Consider the following 24614-nt stretch of genomic DNA (forward strand, 5'->3'; position numbering starts at 1 on the left):
ATTGGACAGTGTCATTCATGAACCAATCCCATATTTATAGTGGGATTCAGGGGACTCTTTAAAGGTTGAAGAGAAACAGGATTCAAAGTCCTTATTTTTAGATGTTCCAAGTTATTCGATGACTTCTGAAATATGAAATTGTTTTTAATTGAACTAATTTAGCAGGAAAAGTTACTGGAGTGGCACCTGAGGGGAAACTCACCATTACATTTGAGTGCCTTAAGCTTAAGAACAGAGTCAAGATTGTCCAAGAGGAGAGCTGGTCTGGCATTGATATTATCCATTTCTGATTCAGCACATTTATACCATAGTCTTGCCCACTGGAAAGAGTATGTGAGGAAGAAAATTAATCATAAAGACTGGTCTTGCCTAACGGGTTTGGCTCAGTAGATAGAGCATCAGCCTGCAGATGAAGGGTCCCAGGCTAGATTCCAGTCAGGGGTGTGTGACTTGGTTGGGGGCACATCCCCAGTGGGGTCATGCAAGAGGTAGCTAATTGATGTTTCTCTCTCATCAATGTTTCTAACTCTCTATCCCTCTGCCTTCTTCTCTGTTAAAAAAAAAATCAATAAAAATATTTACAAAAAAAAAGAAGTGATGGTGGTGGGGTAAGCTCTCTCTTAAAAAAAAAAAAAAAAAAAAGACTGGTCTTGAACCCAGCTTGGTATGGCATGGACCTCCACTGCTGAGTGGAACATGGCACTCTAGGGAGAAACACCCTGTCCTACCTACCTCTCCTGACTCCAGATGGTTGGTGGCAGCAGCCCTTCTGCTTGTACTACACTGATGGATTAATACTTTCAGTAGAGATACAGCAAGAACTGTCATCTTCTCCCAGGAGTGACTCTGTTGTCCTACGTGAACATGGGTTCTCAGATTTTCATGGGGAATGGCCAAGAAAGAAAGTATAGACTTCTCTTCTCAATGAGAACAGGAGATTAGAGTTATTACAATTTGAACATTCAAAGAAATGTGAAGTTATTCACATTCCAAACTGATGAAGCAGGATACATTAGTTATGCCTAAGTGCCTTTGAGTTAGCAGTTTTCATCGTATCAATTTCTAAGGCCTTCTGCAAATGTTTAAAGAATTCGTGAAAATTAAAAAAGCTGGGAGCTCACATCTCAGAAGGAGTCCTACCTCTGTACCATACTACCTTCCAGCCCAGATTTCCAAATGAGGACTGTAGTAAGACAGAGGTTAGGGCCACAGATGTGTTCATTTATCTTTTGAGATGGACAATTTATTTCCCTTTAGTGACTAATTTCCAATCTCTTCTTCCCACCAGTTTGACCTTTGGCCAGTTTCAATCAATTATAAAATCCTGTATTGTTTGAAGCTCATGGTCTTTAAAGGCAGAAATGAAGTTATTTTAGAACAATGTTAGCATTCTTAAAGAAAAATTTAAACTAGCTCATTAGAAATGTGGTAGATATTCTTGTGATGGTACCAGGAATAGGCCAAGAATAGAGACCTCCATCCCAGCTTTGTTTCATATAAGCACAAAGGTGCCATCTAGGTTGATTGGAGTTGTCAAGTTTTGTATAATTTTAAATAAATGGCCTGGGAAAGGAAAAATCTTTCTTATTATAGAGAAATGTGATAATAGAATGGCAATTTTATAACCTGATCCATATAACATTTTTTATCTGATAATCTCCAAGTAATTTTCAGCATCACTAGTGACCTTGTTTGCACTGTCATTTGATGGGAAAGGTGCCAAACATTTGCTCACCAGTTGTGTACTCACCTTCCAGCATCAGCTGTGGGAATGAGACAAAAGGGAAATTTTGGAACCTGAATTTAGACTCCTGTCTCTCAAACTGTCGTTCCAACCAGCATCCTAACATCATCTTCACTGGGCAGTTGAATGGATGGTCCTGCGGGAAGAATGTGAATTCATGTGATTTACTTGGGTGATTCATAACTTGGCCTGTGGAAAGGCTTCAGTTCTAAGGGACAACTTCCCTCTCAGGGCTTGAGAAGATGCAGCATGACTAAGCCCTCTAGTATGTTGGACTTTAAGTAACCATTGGGAAGCAATGCACAGTGTGACTGCAATGCCATTAAGACACTGGACACTTACTCATTTGTCTATAAAAAGTCTTGGATGTCATGCTTACCGGATACTCATTCACTCCCTAAGTTCTGTAGGAGATTCAGGACAGATTCACAGATCTTAGCAATCCTCTACTAAACGACTTGTTTTACTGACAATTAAACTCAGATAATAAGTGACAGGTTCATGACCAAGATGATAAGTTCATGATTCCTAAAGTTCCTTCTATTACCCAACTCTTCTTATGTGACAACAAATAAGATGTAACTTTTGCCCTAGAGGTATTCACAATAATGGAAGGGAAATGAAACTTTTGCAAAATGAACAATGAATGTCCCAGCATGAAAACGAGATAGGGAGGTACAAAGGTTTAATATATGCTGAGCACCTGCAACATGCAAAGGGTTCACATAATCCCCATATCAAATTTATGAGAAGTATATAATGATCCCACCTCACTGGTAAGGAAACTGAGGCTTGGAGGTCCTGCAATTCTTTATTATCATGTGCATGGAACTCTAGTCCATCTGTTTACCCATGCTCTGGACCCCCAAAGAGGAGTGGTTCAGTTTGAAAACGTTGTTTGATAAAGTGAGGCGTCAGTTGGGGCACTGCTTTTGCTTAGGTCCAAAGAAGCCTCAGCAGATGGAGAAGACACAGATGGCCTCTCCTTGATTGCGTCACCACCCAGAGAAGGTTGGAATCAGTTACACACCCACTGCTCTGCAGTCTCAAATGTAAATTGCCTAGGAAATTGAGCACGATAAAGAGAAAGTTTGCATCTCAAACCTGCAGCGGTCTCCTTCTCAGATGGTCTATTCTGGGCAAGGAGTAACACAACGTAGAGGGGGAGTTCCTGAATATGAAGATGATCCTGATGCCTTTTGTGAGTTACATCATTTTATGATGAACTAGAACACCATCAGTAAAGGGTTGAGATGATGGACAATTGAATGGAGCTATATGTAAGTGCTGGGGGAGAGTCAGGCAGAACAGGGTGAAGACAGGTAAGGCTACATAGCATGTAGCAATTTTTCAGAAGGAGAAATATTTTGAGCAATGGTTGGAAGGATGTGGCTCGGCAGAGAGCTGGGAAAAGCACTGAAGGGAAGGTTCTGGGATGGGAGAAGGAAAATCACACACTTTGTTGAAACAGAGAACACAAAATAGAGTATAGAAGCTGGAAATGAAGAGGTCTGGTAAGAAGTATATGCTGGGAAGTTTAGAAACTCATAAATTCAACCACATTCCCCTTGATCACTAATACACAGAACCTTCAGACCTCCTCAAGGACCTCTTTCCATTTTGACCACCTTTGGATGTGACTCTGACACTGCCTGTCATAGTTCCTTTTTTAAAAATATATTTTTATTGTTGATAGTATTATAGATATTACCCATCATCCTCCTCCACCATTACCCGCATCATCTCAGCCCCTTTCCACCCATCCTCCCAGGTCCTGAGTCACAGGGAAAGAAATAAAGACCTTATCAGAACTGGGATTTTTACCATTCTCTTTCTCTAACTAAAGTAGAGGCTCAAAGCAACAGATTGATTAAATGAAAGTAAACACTGAAGTTGAATTTTATAAAAGAGCTTCAGAATGCATAGACTGTCCATGGAAACGTGCTGGGAAATTAGGCCCTTATGAGCCAATGGCATGGTTTGTTCTGTGAAGAATTTCCATTAGGTATGTATTCTTTGATTGGATGCTCCAACATTGGATCTCAAATTTTCTAATCTCTTAGTGGCTGTAAAGGGAGCAACTGGAATAGGTGGTTAGCAATATCTCTCATGCAGGAGGGTGAAAATGTTCTTCTTGAGGAAGCAGTGAGCAAATAAAGTGCCCTAAAGGCAGGTGCTGCAGACTGAGGTGCTCAGTACCCTGCCTAATAATGTAAGAGACTTGGAAGAGGTCAGTGGGTTTATTTCAGAAAAATATGTTTGCTGACTACTTTTCTTTTTTTCTTTTTTCTTTTTTTTTCTTTTTTCTGATAGAGAAAGAAAGACAGAATGCTCAGGTTCCTCATAAACAGTGGTGCAGGTTATGTCCCACACCAAGGTGCCCAGCTAAGAGGACAACTGGGGGCTAAAATCCACTTTCCCCATCATAACGTAAGTTCCACCAAGGTAGGGGCCTTCATCTTAGCTCCTTCGCATCTCCAATGTCTAAAACAGTCTTTGGTGCATGGAAGTTATTCAAAAGTATTTGTTAAGTAATGAGTAAGTGGTCTCAGCAATATGAAGTCAAGCTGCAGGAACAGAAATAAAAGCCCAGGAGGCTACTTCCTCGGGACAATACCTAGGCCATTGCTGAGGCATTCATTTCTGGTATCTAGTGATAGAGTTCTCCTACCCAGGGTTCAGGAAGTGGCCAGATGTGGCCAGAGTGGAGGAGCCGGGAGCAGTGGCTCAGGAGGAGGCCTGGAAGGCTGGCAGACGCTCAGACACCACTCAGCTGCCACGTTCCTCTCTTTTCTTACCAGTCATGCTTGTGTTGCTTTCGGTGGGCATGTATCTCCCTGGACTCCTTGCCCTCACAGGTTTCAGGGAAGACACTGGCTCTTGTTTCAGGTCATTGGCATATTTAAGAATTTGCTGGGGATTTCTGGGACAGTTTTGCTTTTCTGCCGCAGGTATTGACCTTTAGTCCTTTGTCCCTTCTTTTAGCTTAGAGCAGCCTTTTTCAACCTTTTCCACTCGTGCACATATGAACTAATTGCTAGAACTGCAGCACACCGAAAATATAGATTTTGCCGATCTGACAAAAAAAAAAAAAGGTATAATTTTCATTCATTCTTACCAGACGGCTATTGTGCTGGTTATTAGTATTTTTTATTTGACAGTCTAACAGGAAAGAAGTCAGTGCTCCTGACTGAATAGTCAAGTATTACAGTTTTTATAAATTCTTGTGGTACAGGAGTTGAAAATTGCCGGCTTAAAGCAAAGATATAAGCTTGGAAAAAGGGCAGTCATCTTGTGGCCATGAAGCAGTAAGAATGGGGCAAAAGTCATGTGTTAGGACAGAGGAAAGAAATGCTGAAGGGTCCCGGAATGCTGAAGACCTTACGAAGCCTTGGACTGCTCACCTCCAGAATTAAAATGTGTGAAAAAACACCCCTCCTCCTGTTTGATTAAACTTCAATCATTAAATTTCAGATACATGCACCTGGACCCAATTCCTAACTGATACAATAAGCAACCACCAGGAATATAAGCCTTCCAGAGATGCTCAGAAATACCTACAAAGAACACAGGATTTCTTGTATTCAAGATAGAGACTTAGAATAATACTGATGGACATTCAAGGACATAGTGACACCTCATGAGGCTAGATGATTTGGATTACAAAATAATGAATTTTCCAACAGTGAAGCTTTTGGACTTATTGAAATAATACTATTCAGACGGTCTGTGACCTGACTGGTGTGGCTCGGTGGTTGAGCATTAACCTATGAACCTTCAATTCCTGGTCAGGGCACATGCTCAGGTTGCAGCTGGATCCCCAGTGGACAGGAGGCAGCCAATCAATGATTCTCTCCCATCATTGATGTTTTTATCTCTCTATTGCTCTCCCTTTTTCTCTAAAATCAATTATATCTATATCTTTTTCTACACTTATATCTATACCTATCTATCTATATGAGAAAAAGACAGTCAGTCAGTGGACTTTAAAATATGTGGTTTGGGGATTTTACTTCTGACAACAGCAGAAATTATCTCCTAGCTGAATAATGTCTAAAAGACCATCTGTTCAGAATGTCATCAACCTGAGCTACAAAGACGAGATACAAACCAGTTTGAGAACTTCACATCCTTTCTGTTGCTCACTGCCACTGAGTTGAAATGAACCAATTTATTTTGAATGGTGCTGTAAATTTGGTCTCCAAATTACTGGTTGGTAATTTTAGCGTCCATGAGCTAAACGTACCCTATGATCGTAAGGAGGAACAGTTGATATTATCACTGTCATCAAAATAACAACTTCATTTCACACACTAACACCTTGAGTTTGTTGACACTGCTGGTGACTGCACTACACATCTATTCTGCTTGCCACAATACTGGTGTCAATTAGTGTCCCGAATTGCTGTGGGCTCTTTGAAGTCTATTCGGAGACTTTTTCTACCCTTAGCATTTCACTGTGCAGCTAGAAACAACAGGGAGGTGTTGATTGGTAGGTATATTTTTAGTTGGATTACTTCAGCCCTAAACAGGGAGTGCTTCAGGCAGTAAGGAGTGAGGCACATCTGATTAGGACTCGTAAACTTTGTTTAGGACCACTCCTATAGCTAAGCGGCTGGTGTGGCCTGTCTACAGGTTTGTGTGTTTTGATGGATATCCTTAGGTGACCCACTTTCCTATGGAAAAATATGTGGCAGATGACCATCTTTATTGTGTGGAGCTTCAAAATGTATTTTCCCAAAGGTAGACTTCTCTGTCTTCCACAGCTCTGTGAGGTGGTTAGATGTCCTATGCTAAATACCCCCTTATACATAACAAACTGAAAGCCAGCTTCGCTATGAGGCTCAAGACCTTTGGTAGAAGGGTCAAAAATGTATAAATGCTATTCAGATGGGCAAAGGTAAACACAGGTTCTTCCTTTTCTCTCTCAGGTCTTATTTTGCCTGGGAGTGCTTCATTTCCCCAGGAAGCAAAGAAAAGTTCATGTTGCCACTTCACAGTTACTCTGGCTCTGCTGTTCCTTAAGCGTCCCAGGCCTCTGTCAAGACAGGACCGCTCAGATCTTCTCTCTGTTGCCCATGCTTGTCTCTAGTGGGATGCATCCTCTTATTTGCATCTAATGCCTGGGTAGACGTTTGTGGTGTCCTGATGTGAGGACCCAGCATCCTAAAACAAACTTGCCTCACTTTCCAGATGTTTCTCTGCCCCCTTCTCATTCAGTGGTCTATAGCGCCTCTTAATTATTTTATGGAGACACCTGAAGGTTCTGGAGCTCCATCTACGACTAGAAGGATACCTCTGGCCTTTCTGAGGGGAACCATGTTGCTCCAGTGTTGGGCTGAAAACCAGAGCTCCTGGAATGGGCTTTTGAATTTTCTAACATTCATCTTGAGATATTTGGGTTGTGCTTACCTGCTCTCAGAGTTTCACAAACTTTCTCTCATCCAGAATTTTGATCTGTGAAGTCATGTGTCTCTCTTTCTCCTCCTTCCTGCACTCCTCTCTCTCTGAAAGCTGAAGGGCTTTTTCACATTCCCTTACTTTCCCTTTCAGTCAGATGAAAAGTTTTTTACATCATCTCTCCATTTTTCCTTTCTCCAGGGTTTATGAGTAAAGCACTGGACCCCAATCGACCAGCCTTGACTCTCCATATGTAAAGGGAAGCTTTACAATGGAGGGTTCCTTTTCTTTTCCAAAAGCTTGGCTTTCATGGTTATCCACAATAGACTCAAAACATCAGTTTTTCACCTGAGAGCTAAATGGTGACCTCTCAGTTTTAATGTGTGCCCACCCTCTCTTTCCCTGAGGCAATCAAATGTAAAAGCCAAAGGAATTTAGGGAAACAGAACTTGCTATCCATTAATATTTGAAGGGAGTAGGAAAAGAGACTAGTTTAATATTTTAAAAATATTCTCCACTGAGCTTATGGGAGAACCAGTCTTCGCATGTTAACTATATGCCAGGAACTGTGAAGTGCTTCTCATGCTCTTTCCTTCATTTAATCCTCACAGGATCTGTGCCTTAACAACTTGCATGATTACTGAGTTATGACATTACATCTTCGAGAGGACATAGGACTAGGTGAGAACACAGAAATCCTTATCCTCTCTAAGAGTATGTAGCATAATTTCATCTCACCTGCTTTTCCCATGGTTTTCACTAAAATTGTCATGCCCCTTGAAACACATTAGGCAAATTCAAGGATTTTCATTGGAAGGGAAAGAGTAGATGAAAGCTTGGCAGAAGGAGATGGAAGGAGGAAGGAATAGAATGTTCACAAGATACCAATTTCTGGGAAACAAACTTGGTAGTAAATTCATTAATTTTTCATCCACATCACTCTAAAGAGAATTTTAATGAGCCATTTATTGAAAGCTTGTTAGGGGCCTATATTTTGGGCACTATATTTTTATTGGTTTCCTTTTTATAAAAAGGCAAAACCAAAATACACAGTGTTCAGATGACTTGCTTAAAATGGGAGGTATCTGAGTCACCAAAGTAAAGTTAAATTATCTAAGCTTCCGGTCCCATAATATCTTTCTTTAAATATACTTTTGTCCTGTAGCTTCACTTTTTCAAGATCACAGGATGATTCTGTAGGAAGAAGAGAATCCATCTGACCTGCCTACATGGCAGTAAGAAAATCTCCTTGGGACCTGGGTGGGATTTTTTTGTTTGTTTTAATTTTGTCCCCCGCCCCCCTCCAAAGAAATCATGTTTGAAACAATAAAAGTGGCATGGATTTGGGGGGGAGTGGAGGAAAGTCCAATGTTGTTGTTTTTTTAAATCTAGAAAGCAGTGTTTCTTGAAGTACAGATCAATAGTGTAGGCCCATATTTTAACATTGTCATGTTTTCTCACTCATAGGAGCAATATCTTAGTATGCACTACTAAGAGAATAGAAAAGCAATAGTTAAACATGCCTAAAGATAAATGACAAAATGTTCCAGAACAGAAATGAAAACCATTAAGGTCAGTAGTTGATGAAAATGAAAACACCTTAGATTACCAAGTAGGGGTTCTTTTTATTTGATCAAAGGTGGTGAAAGAGAGTTAGAATTATGACTCCAATTGCAAACAAATAGGGGGCCTATCAGAGAAAATGGAGCAAGAGCATTATAAGGAAACAAGAATAGTTTTAAGTACATGAAGTAGAGAAAGTGGGAGAAATCAACATGACTACTGAAAGAGAATTCAAAAACTTTTTTCTTTAAGTTTTATTTTTTATCATCATTTATCCCCTTATACCCTCTTCCAACTCCACCTCTCCCCATCCCCTTGCAATCACCACACTGTTGTCCGTGTATATGAGTTCTTTCTCTTCTTTTTTTCTTTTCTGCTCAGTTCTTCCACCCACCCAGAGCTGTCTGCCTGTTCTCTATTTATGAGTCTGTCTCTATTTTGCTTGTTAATTCAGCTTGTTCACTAAATTCCACATATGAGTGAAATCATATGGCATCTGTCTTTCTCTGTCTCGCTTATTTTTCTTAGCATAATATTCTCCAGGTCCCTTCATGCTGTCTCAAAGGGGAAGACTTCCTTCTTTTCTACTGCTGCATAGTATTCCATTGTGTAAATGTACCACAGCTGTTTTATCTACTCATCTACTGATGGGCACTTGGGCTGTTTTCAAATCTTAACTATTGTAGATAATGCTGCAATGAACAAATGTGCATACATTTTTTAAAAAAAAATAGTTTTCAGGTTTCTTCACATAAATTCCCAGAAGTAGAATTACTGGGCCGTAAGGCAGTTCCATTTTTAAGTTTTTGAGGTAACTCCATACTGCTTTCACAACTTTTTTTTTTTAAAGTGGGAAAGATGTCTTGAGAAATGAAATGATTTCTTTGTCTCATTGTGGGAAGCAGGATAAGTGGGGACAGATGCCAGACACAGGAACATTTCCCAAAGGAGGAAAAAACAGAAAATTGGTTTCCTGCCAGAACAGGTGGTGTGTAGACATGTACACATGAGACAGGCTCTCCAAGGTCTGACCGGGCCAGTCTGAGATTGCCTCTAAGCCTTCAGGGAAGGACGCCATGGGGAGTGCTAGGGGTTCAACAACAGCGGTGGTGGGTAAGGAAAGTCAGGTGCGCCGCAACGTTGAAGGTTGGCCCAACCTCCTTCCTAGCTCACAGTTTGATATTCTTAAACTTCCATTACAGGAAAAGAACCAAATGTCCGGTTAATTTCAGGAACCGGCAGGTATTCACACCAAACTCCCTTTGACCATCTCAAACACTACAGAAGCTTTATCGGGACCTTTTTTCTTTTTTTGGCGGTGGTGGTAGGAATAGGTTGCAAATGGGTAGGTGGGTCTGAGGTTGAGAATAAAATATGGAAAGTGGGGCTGAAAGGACGATGTACAGTGTTCCTGCAGAATTTGGAATCTTTTATTTGAAAAACTAGCTTTTACTATGACCTGTTATTAGGACTCTATAAATGGCACACTACCCAATCGTAAATATGTTTAAATAATAGCCTGGGGTTAGATCTGGGGTGAAGTGAAGAAACCAAATAGGGATGCCTTGAAAAAAATGTTTCTCGCCCTGCAGTAATGGAGGGTTGCACACAGTTGTGTTTACAAGCACGGACTTAGGAATAAGATTTCTTATTTTCAAATCACCAGCCTCCTTATTAACTGTGTGATATTGGATATTGAACCTTTCAATGCCTTCGTTCCCTCAGATACAAATCGGGGTTAAAAGCAATGTCTATCGGTGGCATGAACATTATTGTGTGCCTGCCGCACTGTTTCTTTTCCCTCCTGGAACAAAGAAGCACCCCATTTCCCACGTTCTCCCTGCATCCTGTGGTGCCCTGGGACTAGATCTGACCATGGACATGTGGGCAGAAATGGTGTTATCACTATGGGGTGACACCAGAAACCTCCCCACAGATTCTCCGTGTTCCTTCTCTCCTCATTGTCTGCTGGCCAGTTGCAGAAGAGGCAGGAGAGGATTCTGAGGCCCCTAAAGCTGTTGCTGCCCAAATCATGGTGGGAAATGTATCTGCCAATCATCCATTGACTGTGATGTAAGCAAGAAATAAATCTTCTATTGTATGAAGCCAAAATTGTAATATTTTTGGGTTGTTCATTGCAATAGTCAATTCTAACACTATCCCATAGTATTAGTCACTCCTGACTAAAAGCTATATCATAAGTTTTACTGTATATCGATTAAATACTGTTTCCCCGAAAATAAGACATCCTCCAAAAATAAGACCTACTTACAGGTTTCCTTCTGAGTGAAATATAAGGCAACCCCCTGAAAATAAGCCCCCCCCCCCCCCCCCCCCGGGTAAACATGAGAGATTTGGTCCACTGATTCTGAAAGAAATGGAGTCACAAGAAATTCACCAGGAAATTCAGGAATTGGATTGTTATGATGATGTTCCAGAAGATGATGACATGATTATCATTGAATAAATGAGTAAATTCTTGATACTGTAGGATTCACAGTTTGTCTGGTTTGTGTTGACAACTACCGTACTACCGTACTGTATACAGGTAATAAATTTCCTTTATTTTCATTTAACAATAAATGTGTACCGTATTCTTCTTCATGGGAAAATAAGACATCCCCTTAAAATAAGACCTAGTGCATCTTTGGGAGCAAAAATTAATATAAGACACTGTCTTATTTTCGGGAAAACAGGGTAGTTACTGTATATAGAAATCATTAGAATAGTATCAGGTATAAAAGTTTTCAATACATATTATCTCACACATAATAATTGGTATAGAATTGAAAAGTTGATTAGAGCCCCACTTTGTCCATAAATTCTAATAAATACAATCTGTATTTTCTTAGCAAATTGGAATGTGGAGTGGGCCACTTCCCCTCATAGTTGTTAAACTGCTTCTTGATATGCTTCAAAATGATCAGTTTGGGTCAGACAGGCAAGACTGCATGTTTGGGTGGAAATCTACAAAGACCTCTGGGGATCAGGTAGTCCAGTTGTTCAGAGATACCTTTCCATAGGAACATAAGATTCAGATGGACAACAACACAGCTAAGATTCTGACCAGGGATTTTATTTAAAAGTCACACAAAGTATATGAACAGCTGTTAGGTTTAGAAATAGAATATGCAAAGGACTTCGCCCAAAATATCATTCAGAGTTAAGCATAGTCTAGGTATCTAGTAAGTGGTGGCAATAATTACAACAACAAACAATAATTATCCCTATTATTTGAGTACTTCTTTTTTTTTTTTTTTTAGAACTTCAAAAGTGTGTCTAATGTCTACTTTCTACCTTGCACTCTTTGGAAAGCTATTTTAAATCCTGAGGCAGCAGGATTTACATAATGCCATGTTTTCTAACATTTCATCTACTTTTTCCCTTCTGCAGTCAGTCACCATTACTTGTTTTTATGCTTGCTTGACCTAATGAGGCTAATTGGTCCCTGCCCTCTTGATAACATCCTTTATTTATTTGCAAATTCCACACTTGGGTGTTATTATATATTATACATTAGACACACAATATCACACAGAGATCTCAGCAATAATTAGGCAGTAGGAGGTGAGTTTTTTAAAGAAACATTAGGTTCAATTCTAAAATTCTTTTCTTTTAGTAGGTTCCGGTCAATAGATAAAGGCCTTAATGTTCCTTTAATGTAGAGATGAGCAAACCTGGCTGCTTTCGGGTTTGGCAAACTCTATCTGGCTATTTTTCAAGCATTATATGGCTGGCAACTCCTCAGATGTTCCCTGCCAAATGCCTTCTCCCCCTAACCTCTGTGTGTGTGTGTGTGTGTGTGTGTGTGTCGTGTGTGTATTTCAAAGGGAATTAAAACCATTTCTGATTTATTCATACTTAAATGATCAAAGTGGCCGCCTTTGTCTCAGTCAACACTTACAGGTTCTGACTTCTGTTTCTCTGACTCAGGAAACCTGGGGGGGATGGCAGTCACTGGCTTTTAGAGAAGAAACTAAACTGGTTATCTAGGCCTGGGAAGCAGCTAGCTCACATCTGTCGTGCAGACGATATTTAAAACAATTTTCCCTCATTGAATTCTATGGCAAGGGTGATGAAAAAGATAGAAGTGCTTCCAAATCTCTCTTAGCTAATATCAACCTGACATGGAAGGAATCCCAGATCATCTCAATGGGAGGGGCTGGAGGGGCAGAATCTGGTTGGAAGGGTGTTGGGTGGGAGTCTTGTCGTGGAGCCCAGTTTGCACACCATTCGACGTAAGTCTGAGAAAACATCAACTGTCCATACCATGGTAATAAGGAGGAGGGCAGGGAGGGGAGAATATGGTAGTAATGTAATTAAAAAAAATATAAATATATATATATATATATATATATATATATATATATATATATATATTTATTTTTTTTTTTTACAGAGAGGAAGAGAGAGGGATAGAGAGTTAGAAACATCGATAAGAGAGAATCAGCTGCCTCTTGCACACCCCCTACTGGAGATGTGCCCACAACTAAGATACATGCCCTTGACTGGAATCGAACCCGGGACCTTTCAGTCCACAGGCCAGTGCTCTATCCATGGAGCCAAACAGGTTTTGGCAGTAATGTAATTATTTGTTCTCTCTCTAAGCCACTCCTTAGTACTGCTTTTTACCTGACACCACCACACATTGGATCCAACATCTTAGGGGGGCTAGTGTTTCCAGAAGCAAAAGGAAGCACTAACACACTGGCTAGGCAAAGAGTGAAAATAAAAGGCAAATCTTTGCTAAAAGGACATGGACATCAAGCATGCCAAATGTACAGGCTGGTTAAATGCCCTGGTTATTTTATTGTGATCTTTTCTTTTTTTTTCCTGGCAACGTTTTATAATCTTGGCTCTCCTCCCAAAGATGACCAAGTATCATGTGAGTATGCACAGAGGACATTCACTCTGAAAATTCTCGCCAGAAGGCTGTGTCCTAGAAAGGCAGGTTGAAAAATTCAGTAGATTTACGTTGGCTGCCTATTGATGGTACTGGGTGGAGTGATCCTCCCTTGAAAAGATAGAAGGTAGCCTGGGACTGTCATAAAAATCAGCATTTGTGCAGACACCCAAATATATAAAATAATTAGGATAGTCCACATACACTTGCATTTGCATCATGAATTGACTGGTCAATTTACAAACCAGTTTCAAACTAATATTTAAAAGATGTACTTCCCCTTCACTTACAGAAGAGATCCACGGAGAACAAAGTTTAAATATATAGAAAAGAAATGTTTAAGACATTTGTTTATCAGCAAACACTGAGTTTTATCACATTAATAGCTTATAACTTCCAAAGAAAAATATCTTTTTAAAAAATAAACCCAAGTGTGGCAGGCAAACTCTAATATTGCTCCCAAGACTCATGGTTCTGAATTCCTGGTGTCCATGCCCTCTGTAATCTGCTCTTCTGTGTATGTGTAGTACCTGTGACTTGCTTCTAACCCAACAGGATATGGCAAAGGTGATGGGCTGTCTCTTTCATGATTATGTTGTGTTATTTAAGACTCCATCTTATTTGCAGACTGGCCCACAGAGCAAGGGACAGAGGGCTGCTTCTATGGAGGCTTCCAGCTGACATACACAGCAAGAAGCTGGGCCCTGAGTCCTATTACTGAAGGATATGACTTCTCCCAACACCTCAAGGAAACTCAGCAGCAGATTCTTCCCCAGTCAGGCTTCCAGATGAGCGTACAGCCCAGCAGACACCTGGTTACAGCCTTGGAAACTCTGTGCAGAGGACCTAGCTAAGTGTCTCCTGATTCACACAATATGTGAGCTTGTAAATGTGTATCATTTTAAATTGCTAAATTTGTAGTCCTTTGGTATGCGGCAATAGATAACTAATACACCAAGTGTCTAACACAATAGTTTCTGCTTCTTATAGGTTTCCTATTGAAATAATGAAAAAGAAAGATGAGCTCTACAGTCCTGCAATCAACTGTTGTTATTAAGTGACACAATGAACCACAACTCCACTACTGCCAAGTTATTACCAGAGTAAAATGAGATCAACATTTGGTCATGGATATGCCTTCCCCGTTTTCAGCACAATCAGAAAAGGGCCGTAATGAATGAAGATCTGTCCCTCATGCATTTGGTCACTGTGACAAGGAATGTGTCTTGTTGGAACGCAATACACTGAAGCTTTCCCTACCCTAGAGGTCACTAGTAGAATTTCCTTAAGAACCCCCACCCAAATATATAAAATAATTAGGATAGTCCACATACATTTGCATTTACATCATGAATTGACTGTAAATTGCAATTTTTCAGATCCCATTATGCCCACAATAAATCCATATTCTTATTGTGATGTTCAAGGCTTATAGAATCTGGCACAGCCTTCACCTCTGACCTCGTCACTAGCCTTCTTGTTCAGCATGTTTGCCCCAAGAAGCTTCTATCTGTTCCTCAAGCACACAAACCAAAGCTGCGCCTACTTCCAGGGCTCCTGTCTGGAGCACTCCTCAGAATTTCCGTGGCTAACTTCTCAGGCTATGGTCTCAATTGTCCCCTCCCTCAGCAAGGCCTTTCCCAATATTCCAGAAGGCCTCTTTCCTCCCAAGTACTCTCTTCCATATTAACATCTTTCAAGATACTACCTGAAATGTCTTGTTTATGGGTATATGTGTATATAGCCCCACTGGATATGATTGCCACATAGTAGATGCTTAATAAATATTTACTGAATAAATAAATGAAATGCAATTTGATTATTATATTTATAAACCTGCTAATATTTTATTTATTTTTCTTATTTGCTCCTTGCACACAGGTTTGAAATTCCCAGCACTAACTCAGCCAGCATGTTTTGTACACCTACACATACAGCACTACACAAGGCATCATAAAGGAAAGAGAACTACACAAATTAACTGGGTGGGAAGATGTGGTATATGCAATTTGATCAAAATCTACCTATAAATCACACACCACACCAATATCTGGGGTGAACTAAATATGAAATTGATAAGAAAGTAATTAATTAGACATTTCTTATATTGCATATGTGGACCACATTTTCTTTATCCAATCTTTTAAAGGGACAGTTATTTCCATGTCTTGGCCATCATAATAACATAGGGGTATATATGTATCTTTACAAATAAGTGTTTTCAAATTTGGTGAGTAGATACTCAGAAGAGGGATTGCTGGGTCATATAGTAACTACTCTTAATTTTTTGAGGAACCTTCACATCATTTTCCATACTGGCTGTCACAGTTTACATTCCCACCAGCAATGTATGAGGGCTCCTTTTTATCCACATCCTCTCCAATACTTGTTAATACTTGTCTTGTTGATAATAACTATTCTAACATGTGTGAGGTGATATCTCATTGTAGTTTTGCTATAACCACATGGTTGGATCTTGAGAATATCATGCTAAGTGAAATATCTAAGTCAAATGGAAAAAGTCAAGAACCATATGACTTCACTTATATGTGAGATATAAAATTGAAAGCAATAAATGAACAAATAAGACAAATAAAAACTCATAGACACAGACTACAGTATGTGATTTACAGAGGGAATGGAGGGAGCATGGAAGGAGGTAGTAAACGATAAAGGAGGTCAAATATATGGTGATGGAAAATTGACTTTGGGTAGTAAACACACAATCCTACGTAATAAAAGCGTAATATGCTAATGATATGCTAAGGTTGCTCAACCACTTGCTATGACATGCACTGACCACCAGGGGACAGACACTCCAACCTGTAGGTTAGCTTGCTGCTGGGTTCTGGTTGATAGGGAATGAGCAAGACATGCTCTGGAGCTCTCCCACAGTCCCTCCCCAACTGGCCAACCTCCTGCATTCCTCCCCAGCCCTGATACTGCACCAGTGGGGGTCCCTCAGCCTGGCCTGCACCCTCTCAAAATCTGGGCTGAGGGACACACCCCCTCTCCCTCCCCCCCCGCCCCCCGACTGCACTAATTTAATGCAATGGGTTTCTAGTTTAATATAAAGATAATGTATTGTACACTTGAAACCTACATAAACTTATTAACCAATGTTACTCCAATAAATTCAATTTTTAAAAATCTTTTTAGCCAGGCCAGTGTGGCTCAGTGGTTGAGTGTCCATCTGTGAACCAGGAGGTCATGGTTTGATCCCTTGTCAGGGCACATGCCCAGATTGTGGGCTCCATCCCCAGTAGAGGTCAAGCAGGAGGCAGCTGATCAATTAGTATCTCACATCATTGATGTTTCTATCTCTCCCTCTCCAAACCTCTCTGAAATCAATAAAAGTCCATATAGGGGCTGATTCCTGAAATGGATGTGACTATGGGAGAGAAGGCGTAGACATTCAGAGCAAGGTGAAAAGAAAGAGAAGCCTCCATAAAATTCCCAGCATTTAGTGTTTCCATTTTCCAAAGAAAATGTATCTCTAACCCTTAGGTTGCTAGTGGTTTAGAATCATTGTTTTTATTTTTAACTAAACACTGGCTTCTGCCGAACTGAAGATATCAATATTGGCCTCAATTCCAATTAAGTCAGAATCTGGGGGACTGGCGTGGGCCTGGTACATTTCAAAAGGTCCCTAGTGAGTCAATGTGCATACAGAGTTGCAATCCCTTGCTATGCCATCACAGGGTTCCACTGATGAGAAATGCCCTAGGACAGCAAGGGGAGGCACCAATGAAGTAGTTAAGGCTCTGGAGTAGAATAGCCTCAATTCAAATCAGGCTCTGCAACTTTCCAACCTGGGACAAGTGGCTTGCCCTCTCTGCACATCTCTAGGCTGGGAATAATGACTATAGTTGCCTCATAAGGCCCATGGAGAATTGAATGAGATAAGATTTATCAAGTGCCTGAGGCAATGCATGGCTCATAGTCAGAGATCAAACTTTTTTCATTATTATAATCTATATCCAAAATTCTCAATATTTTCATAAAGGCACTGGAAAGTCCAATACACATTTTTGAAGTCTTTGCATCCATTATCTTAACAAATCATCTTAACCCTGACCACAGCCTTAACCTAACACACTGATGAGTTCAAGCACATTTAAGTAGGAAATAAGACAGAGGCTGAGATAAGCCAACCTGGAAGCAAATGAGCATTTTAATGGAAATTGAAATCGTGAGTGATGGGCTAGCAGCCTCACCTGGTCAGGAGACTAGGCATTTGCAAGGTCAGAACAACTCTTCTGTAAAAAAAAAAAAAAAAAAAAAAAAAAAAAAAAAAAATTACAGGGCATTTCAATGAAACATAATAGAGCTTTTCCACATTACTGGGATTACTAACTTCCTCCATCATCAATGTGGACCCAGCCCTATATAAAAATCATAGCCAGAATCACTCTCTCGCTACCTCACTTTGGGTCTGATCACTTTACTCCAAAGTTCTATTAGGTGTGTCCTGCCTGATATTTTTAGAACAAGTCATTTGAAAGTTTCTTAAACATCTTAAACTAGCAGCGTGCTAAGAATGAAACCACTTCATTTTTACTTATCAAAGGAGCAGTTTATTCCTTTTAGTGTAGAGAATTCACTGAATAACTGTTTTCACATTTTGATATGATGTCGAAGATGCATGCTTTGCAATAGCCCAGAACATAGATTTGGAAACCATGGGCATATGGACCTGGAGCACACAGGGAAGAGCTTTAGAAGCACAGGTTGGAGAGACGGTAGTCAAAGGGCTGCCAGAGAGGCAACTGGAACTCCCATTTGACCCAGTAATCCCACTTCTAGGAATATATTTCAAGAAAACAGAAACACCCTTATGTTCATAGCAGCACAATTTGCAATAGCTAAGATTTGGAAACAGACTAAGTGCCCATCAGCAGATGAGTGAATTAGAAAACTGTGGTACATCTACACAATGGAATATTTTGCTGCTGTACAAAAGAAGGAACTTTTATCATTTGCAACAGCATGGATGGAACTGGAGAGCATTATACTAAGTGAAATAAGCCAGTCAGAGAAAGATAAATATCACATGATCTCACTCATTTGTGGATTATAATGAACAACATAAACTGATGAACAAAAATAGAACCAGAGACATAAAGGCATTGAACAGGCTATGAGGGAAGGCGGGGTGGGTGGTGGTGGTGAGGGGGTTAGAGATCAACCAAAGGACGTGCATGCATGCATGTGAGCATAACAAATGGGGGTGGGGTGAGGGCATGTGCTGGTGGGGGGTGGGGGAGCCAAGGAGACGTCAATGGGGGGGAAAAAGAGACTTATGTAATACTTTAAACAATAATGAATTTAAATTTTAAAAAAGAAACAGGAAGAGCTCAGAGACAGCTGATCAATTACTTCAAATGCTCTGGAAAAGTCGAGGAAAATAAGAGAGGTGTCCTTTCAGCAAAGCAACGTTGTGGTCTCTGCTGATTTTAATTTTAGTTAATTTCAAGTTCTAAAATATACATTTGGCTCTTCTTTATGTTTGTTTTTAAGCATGCTATATATGTTGTTAAATGCTAGAAAATAAAGTCTGCAAGAATACCTTCTCATCTTTTGATGGAGTAACATTAGAATGACTTTAAGTTTCTTTGTTAGTCTCTTCAGTGGCATTTGAAATTTGTGTCATGGGCATTTATTTACTTTAATATTTTATTTAAAAGAGAAGTTTTCAGATGAAATAAAATGCATATTTTACAAAAACACTCTGGCCCTTTTGGAAATAAGAAGTGGGTTTAGAAAATGCTGAAGATCTTCCGCTCAGTCAAGAAAGGGCTGTCACTGAGTATAAATTTTAAAGAGTTAGTGGGCTGGAAAAAGCCTTCTGCACTGGAAAGAGAAGATGAAACAGACTCCTGGTGAGAAAAGGAGAGCCTTCCTGGCTTTGAGCGTGTCAGCTCCCCTTTCAAGGGCTCCCGAGGAGGTGACAGCGAATACTCCATTGCTTATGTTTGTGGAGTGGAGACCTCCATGGCTGGCCCAGAAACGTTCTCCTCAGCAAAGATTTACATCTCTGCTTCACACATTGAATCGGTGCTTTTCATGACTCCAAAAAACTACCGTTCAACTTTTTTTTTTCTTTTTTTTTTTTTTTTACCTCTTCCATCATTTAACTCGGAAACATTCTTTTCTGTGGATTTCATGAACTCCTGCCCAACACCAGGTGCAAATTGAAAAAATCCCACTGGCCAATTTCAACATAGGGAGGACTACTGTTCTTCCAACACAACTCCTCTTTCAGGCCAAGAGTTCAGATCTCAGCCCCTGGGCACACAAGGCAGGGTTTCTCTCTCACCCACAAGCATCTCTCATGGAAACTCCTCTGTGGTGGCTGCCTCTCCAGACCCCCAGCCGAGAGGCTCAGATACATCTGTCTGGGTGAAGCTGGGCATTTTCAGGGAGGAAAGCTGGAGGGATTCCTTGCTGCTCTTAACCTTCAAATGGACAACTGTCCCCAGTTCAGACGTGTCATTTCTCACACACTGGTTTATGTGTGGTTGACATTATCATTTGGCAAATACTCTACAGAGAGTCACTCTCCTTAGTTGGCAATTTCCAGACTATTGGGTGGTCTTTCCCCGCTCAGGGCTCTCCACAGATGGATCACAACAAAAGCTCTGTCACCCGTATCCAAGGAAGAACATGAGGGCCTTCAGAAACCAGTGGGTTCAAATGGGAATTCAATTCTGGTTTCAAGTCAGCTCAACAATGTGCCTGTGGCATGAGCAATCATCCAATTAAATTCTATTTTACAAGCATTTATTGAGCATCTACTTTGGATTAATTACCTATGGCAACCCAAATTACAAAGACTTGTTATTAAATTGAATTGCTGCTTCCATATCCTGTGGTAGATTAGAAGATCAGAATTGTTTCTCTTTATGTTTCCTCCTCTGCTAATGAGGAGGGGACACACCCAGCAATGCAAGGTCTACTATTAGAATTTTCCTGATCTGAGTTGTTATTATGGACCCAGTGATGGGCATGGTGTCCAAATTCCCCATCTAAAATGCAGAAGTTGGGGGTTTAGAATAATATTTTTTTGGTATTGTTAGCAGGCTGGGTCTCCCCATCTTACAGATCAAAGAGGCAGTTCAGATGACATCTGGAAGAAGATACCAGATTATCAGACTATAAACGCTACATAAAGTTCCTGTTCTTACTTTGCAAACTGGGTGTATAAGTCAAGGTCCTACAGGATGCAGATGGCCCACTTCTACAGGGTAACTTGTGAAACAAATGAGTCTTTTCACAAAAGCATGGGTAGGGTTTCAGGAAATAAACAAGGTCAGTGCAGTACTTCATGGCTAGTAGCAACTAAGAGCTTTGGCTACCACTTGAGACACAAATAAGCAAGAACAGGGAGAGGACCCTAGAAGCAGGAGAGAGTATCTATAAGGAACAGGGTTGCCTGAGAGGCATTGTAGCTTTTGGTAGAAAGACCCAGACTAAACATAGCAACCAAACTTGCACTTGGTTGGGAATAAATACCCCAACTTTCTCTCCTCCTACTTTCTGATCTCCTGCTGGTATATCCCATTAGCCCAATCGCACTGAGAACTGGAGGACAAGAAAGCCCAGAATGTACACGGGTCAGCATCCTGGGCAGAAAAGGATGGAGAGTGAGCCGGGGGGTGGGCACACAGCAGTATCTAGAACACGACATTTTTCTAAGTGCAGTGAGGACACAATAAAGAGTAAAAAAAAATAAAAATAAAAATAAAAACAAACAAACAAACAAACAAAAAAACACACATAATTTCTGAGAAGCTAAAAGCTAATGTATAATTTAAGAGTTGATGCTTGAGCTGGTTCTAATATAAGTAGAAGTCAGATCTAGCTGGCAGGGAAAGGCATGGTGAGCTGAGAAAGGCTATGGGGAAAGAAGCTTCTGGCCAGAGCCTGGGGTGTAAACAGCTGTGGCAAGAAAGGAGCCTGGAGAGGAGAGGGGCCAGGCTCTGGGATCTATGTGAGCTTAAGGCAGTGGGATTTTCCAGGGAAGACCTACAATTTAAAACGACTGTCAGCTGTAGAGAAATGGGATTACTGATGCTGTGGAACTTCAAACTCTCCCTGGAAACAGGCAGGTCAAAGAGATTAGATGTCAAAATAAATAAAAGGATCCCTTCTGACCATAATAGTCCCAGGGAATTTTTTGGTAACAGCTGAGGAGTCAGAACAATCATCTTCCTTTATAAACCAAAAAATTATTGTGCTTAATTATCCTAATATAAAAACCCAGGGTCCATAACAACCAGCTGAAGGCTTGACCAAACACTAGAAGTCAGTCCTGCAGTCAGTGCTGGGTTGCCATGGCTACCCAGCACTGACTGCTGGTGGTTCCAGCATGGCGACCCAGCACTGAATGCCAAGGGGGCTGCGGATCAGGCCTGGAGAGAGTTCTGGAGAGAGAGGCAGGGTCTAATCCACAATCTCTGTGGCAGCTGTTGATCAGCCATTGACTTTCTCATTCTCTCTGGGCTTCCCCAACAGCTGGGCCTCTGTTTCTCTCTGGGTCCCTGAGGGGGCTGCTAATCAGCCCCACCACTCTGATCAGGCCTGGAGATAGGCCCGAAGATGCTGACTGGCATACAAACTGACCAATTAGAACCAAACTGGCTATCAGGGGGGGCCAGTTGGGGGTGAGATCAGGCCAGCAGGTGAGGACCATTGGGGGCAAGATCAGGCTGGCAGAGGAGGGCAGTTGGGGGCAATCAGGCAGGCAGAGGCAGCTAAGAACAATCAGGCCAGCAGGGGAGAGCAGTTAGGGATTAGAACAGGCTGGCCAGGGAGGGCTGTTGAGGGTGAGATCAGGCTGGCAGGGGAGAGCAGTTGGGGGCAATCAGTCAGACAGACAGAGGCAGTTAGGGACGATCAGGCAGGCTGGCAGGAGAGCAGTTAGGAGCCAGCAGTCCCAGATAGCGAGAGGGATGTCCAAGGGGTACCTGATAGGAGAAGGTGCAGACTGGGCTGAGGGAACCCCCCACCCCAGGCATAAATTTCATGCACCAGGCCACTAGTCCCTTATAAAAGATCGTCTTCCTCTAGGTTCTAAGTATTCTTTCCCAGAAACTGCCTACGTACTTTGCATATAGAGAAAAACTGGTCATACTGCCTATAGGAACCAGGTCCTTTCTTTTTTTTTCTTTTTTCTTTTTTGTCATAAGTTTATGACAAATGTCCTGGGAACTGGCAGCCTCCCAAACTGGTTTTCTTGATGATTTCTTAGACCACTTTAAATGGCTGCTAAATGACTTCATGCTGAAATATGTACACATCATCCTTTTCTCTGGGTTTGCTGTTAGAGCTTATTAGATTGCAACCTCCTTGAATGCACCTCAACAAATCCTGCTGTGTGTTGCTCACCACTGCCCCCAGGGCTATGCACACTGACAGGTGTTTGTTTTTTCAAGAGCACATGGTCATTCTCTGACCAGGATGCAATGTGTGTTTTGAAAGGAGGGTGTGTTTCTCTCTAAACTAGTCTATGTCTTTGAGCACCCACTGTGCATATTTTCTGAGCCCAGGACAAGTATTGATTTCATCAGAAAAAAAGAGCTACTTTGAGAACCTATAGTATATAAGGATTAGACAAATAGTCAATAAAACATAATAATTTGAAACATAAAAATAAGGAGGAAATTTACTGTGAGTGACCAAAAATGACCCATGGTGCTAACCTTTCCAAATAATAATTAAAAATTTGCAGAGAGATGCCAAAACCGGTTGGCTCAGTGGATAGAGTGTCGGTCTGCAGACTGAAAGGTCCCAGGTTCGATTCCGGTCAAGGGCATGTACCTTGGTTGCGGGCACATCCTCAGTGGGAGGTGTGCAAGAGGCAACTGGTCTATGTTTCTCTCTCATCGATGTTTCTAGCTCTCTATCCCTTTCCCTTTCTCTCTGTGAAAAATTAATAAAATATATTTTAAAAAATGTTTGCAGAGACCTTCAAGACCTATTCAAAGACTGAATATTGTAGGAGTATCAAACAGGACAAGCGAGGAAGGTATTTTGGTTAGGGAAGCCTTTTAGCATGTATCATATTACATCAATCACAACATGTGGGACTGTCACAAGTCTGGATTCGGGAGCACAAACTTGTACTCTTCTTTTAAAACCTTGCTGAACTCTGACCTTTTCTGTAGAGGCTTTCAGATGACTTCCTGTGCAGTCCCAGAGAGTCGGTCCAAACTCTAAGTTCCTACATCTAGTGCTTTTTTAAAAAAATATATTTTATTGATTTTTTTACAGAGAAGAGGAGAGAGGGATAGAGAGCTAGAAACGTCAATGAGAAAGAAACATCAACCAGCTGACTCTTGCACACCCCCTACCAGGGATCTGCCTGCAACCAATGTACATGCCCTTCACCGGAATCGAACCTGGGACCTTTCAGTCCACAGATGAATGCTCTACCACTGAGCCAAACCAGTTTCGGCTACACCTAGTGCTTCTTAAACTGTGGTTCTATCACACTCTTCAGAATAACCGATGGGGAGTGGGGCAGGTCTTGTTAAGCCTGCACCCCATCAGTTCTGTCACTCATTCAAATCTTGATGTTTCGTGTACATGTACCATTTCCATTAGACTATAACTTCTTAAAAACAGAAGCTATATATAAATATTCACATACCTCAAGCCTGGCACAATTCCAGGAACATAGTAGACTCTTACTAAATGTGATCCTTTCCTCACAACTGTGAGAGGTCCCTATGTATCACTATATCCAAATACTCATACTTTGAAGCCCATCAATGTATTCTAGGTATCTTTGTCCACATAACAAAGTGCCACAGAAACAGGCACAATTTCACCTTCAAAGTATTCTGTTGGTCAAGCAGTCACAGAGCATGTTCAGATGCAAGTTGAGGAGGTATAGACCCCACCTCCAATTGAAGGAATGTTGAAAAATCTGTAGACATCTTTAATCTACCACATAGCACCTGCCATTGCCTATCATAGAAAAGACTAGACTATTATTTA

The sequence above is a fragment of the Pipistrellus kuhlii genome, unplaced genomic scaffold (assembly GCF_014108245.1).
Source record: "Pipistrellus kuhlii isolate mPipKuh1 unplaced genomic scaffold, mPipKuh1.p scaffold_m20_p_4, whole genome shotgun sequence".
NCBI classification, from domain to species: Eukaryota; Metazoa; Chordata; class Mammalia; order Chiroptera; family Vespertilionidae; genus Pipistrellus; species Pipistrellus kuhlii.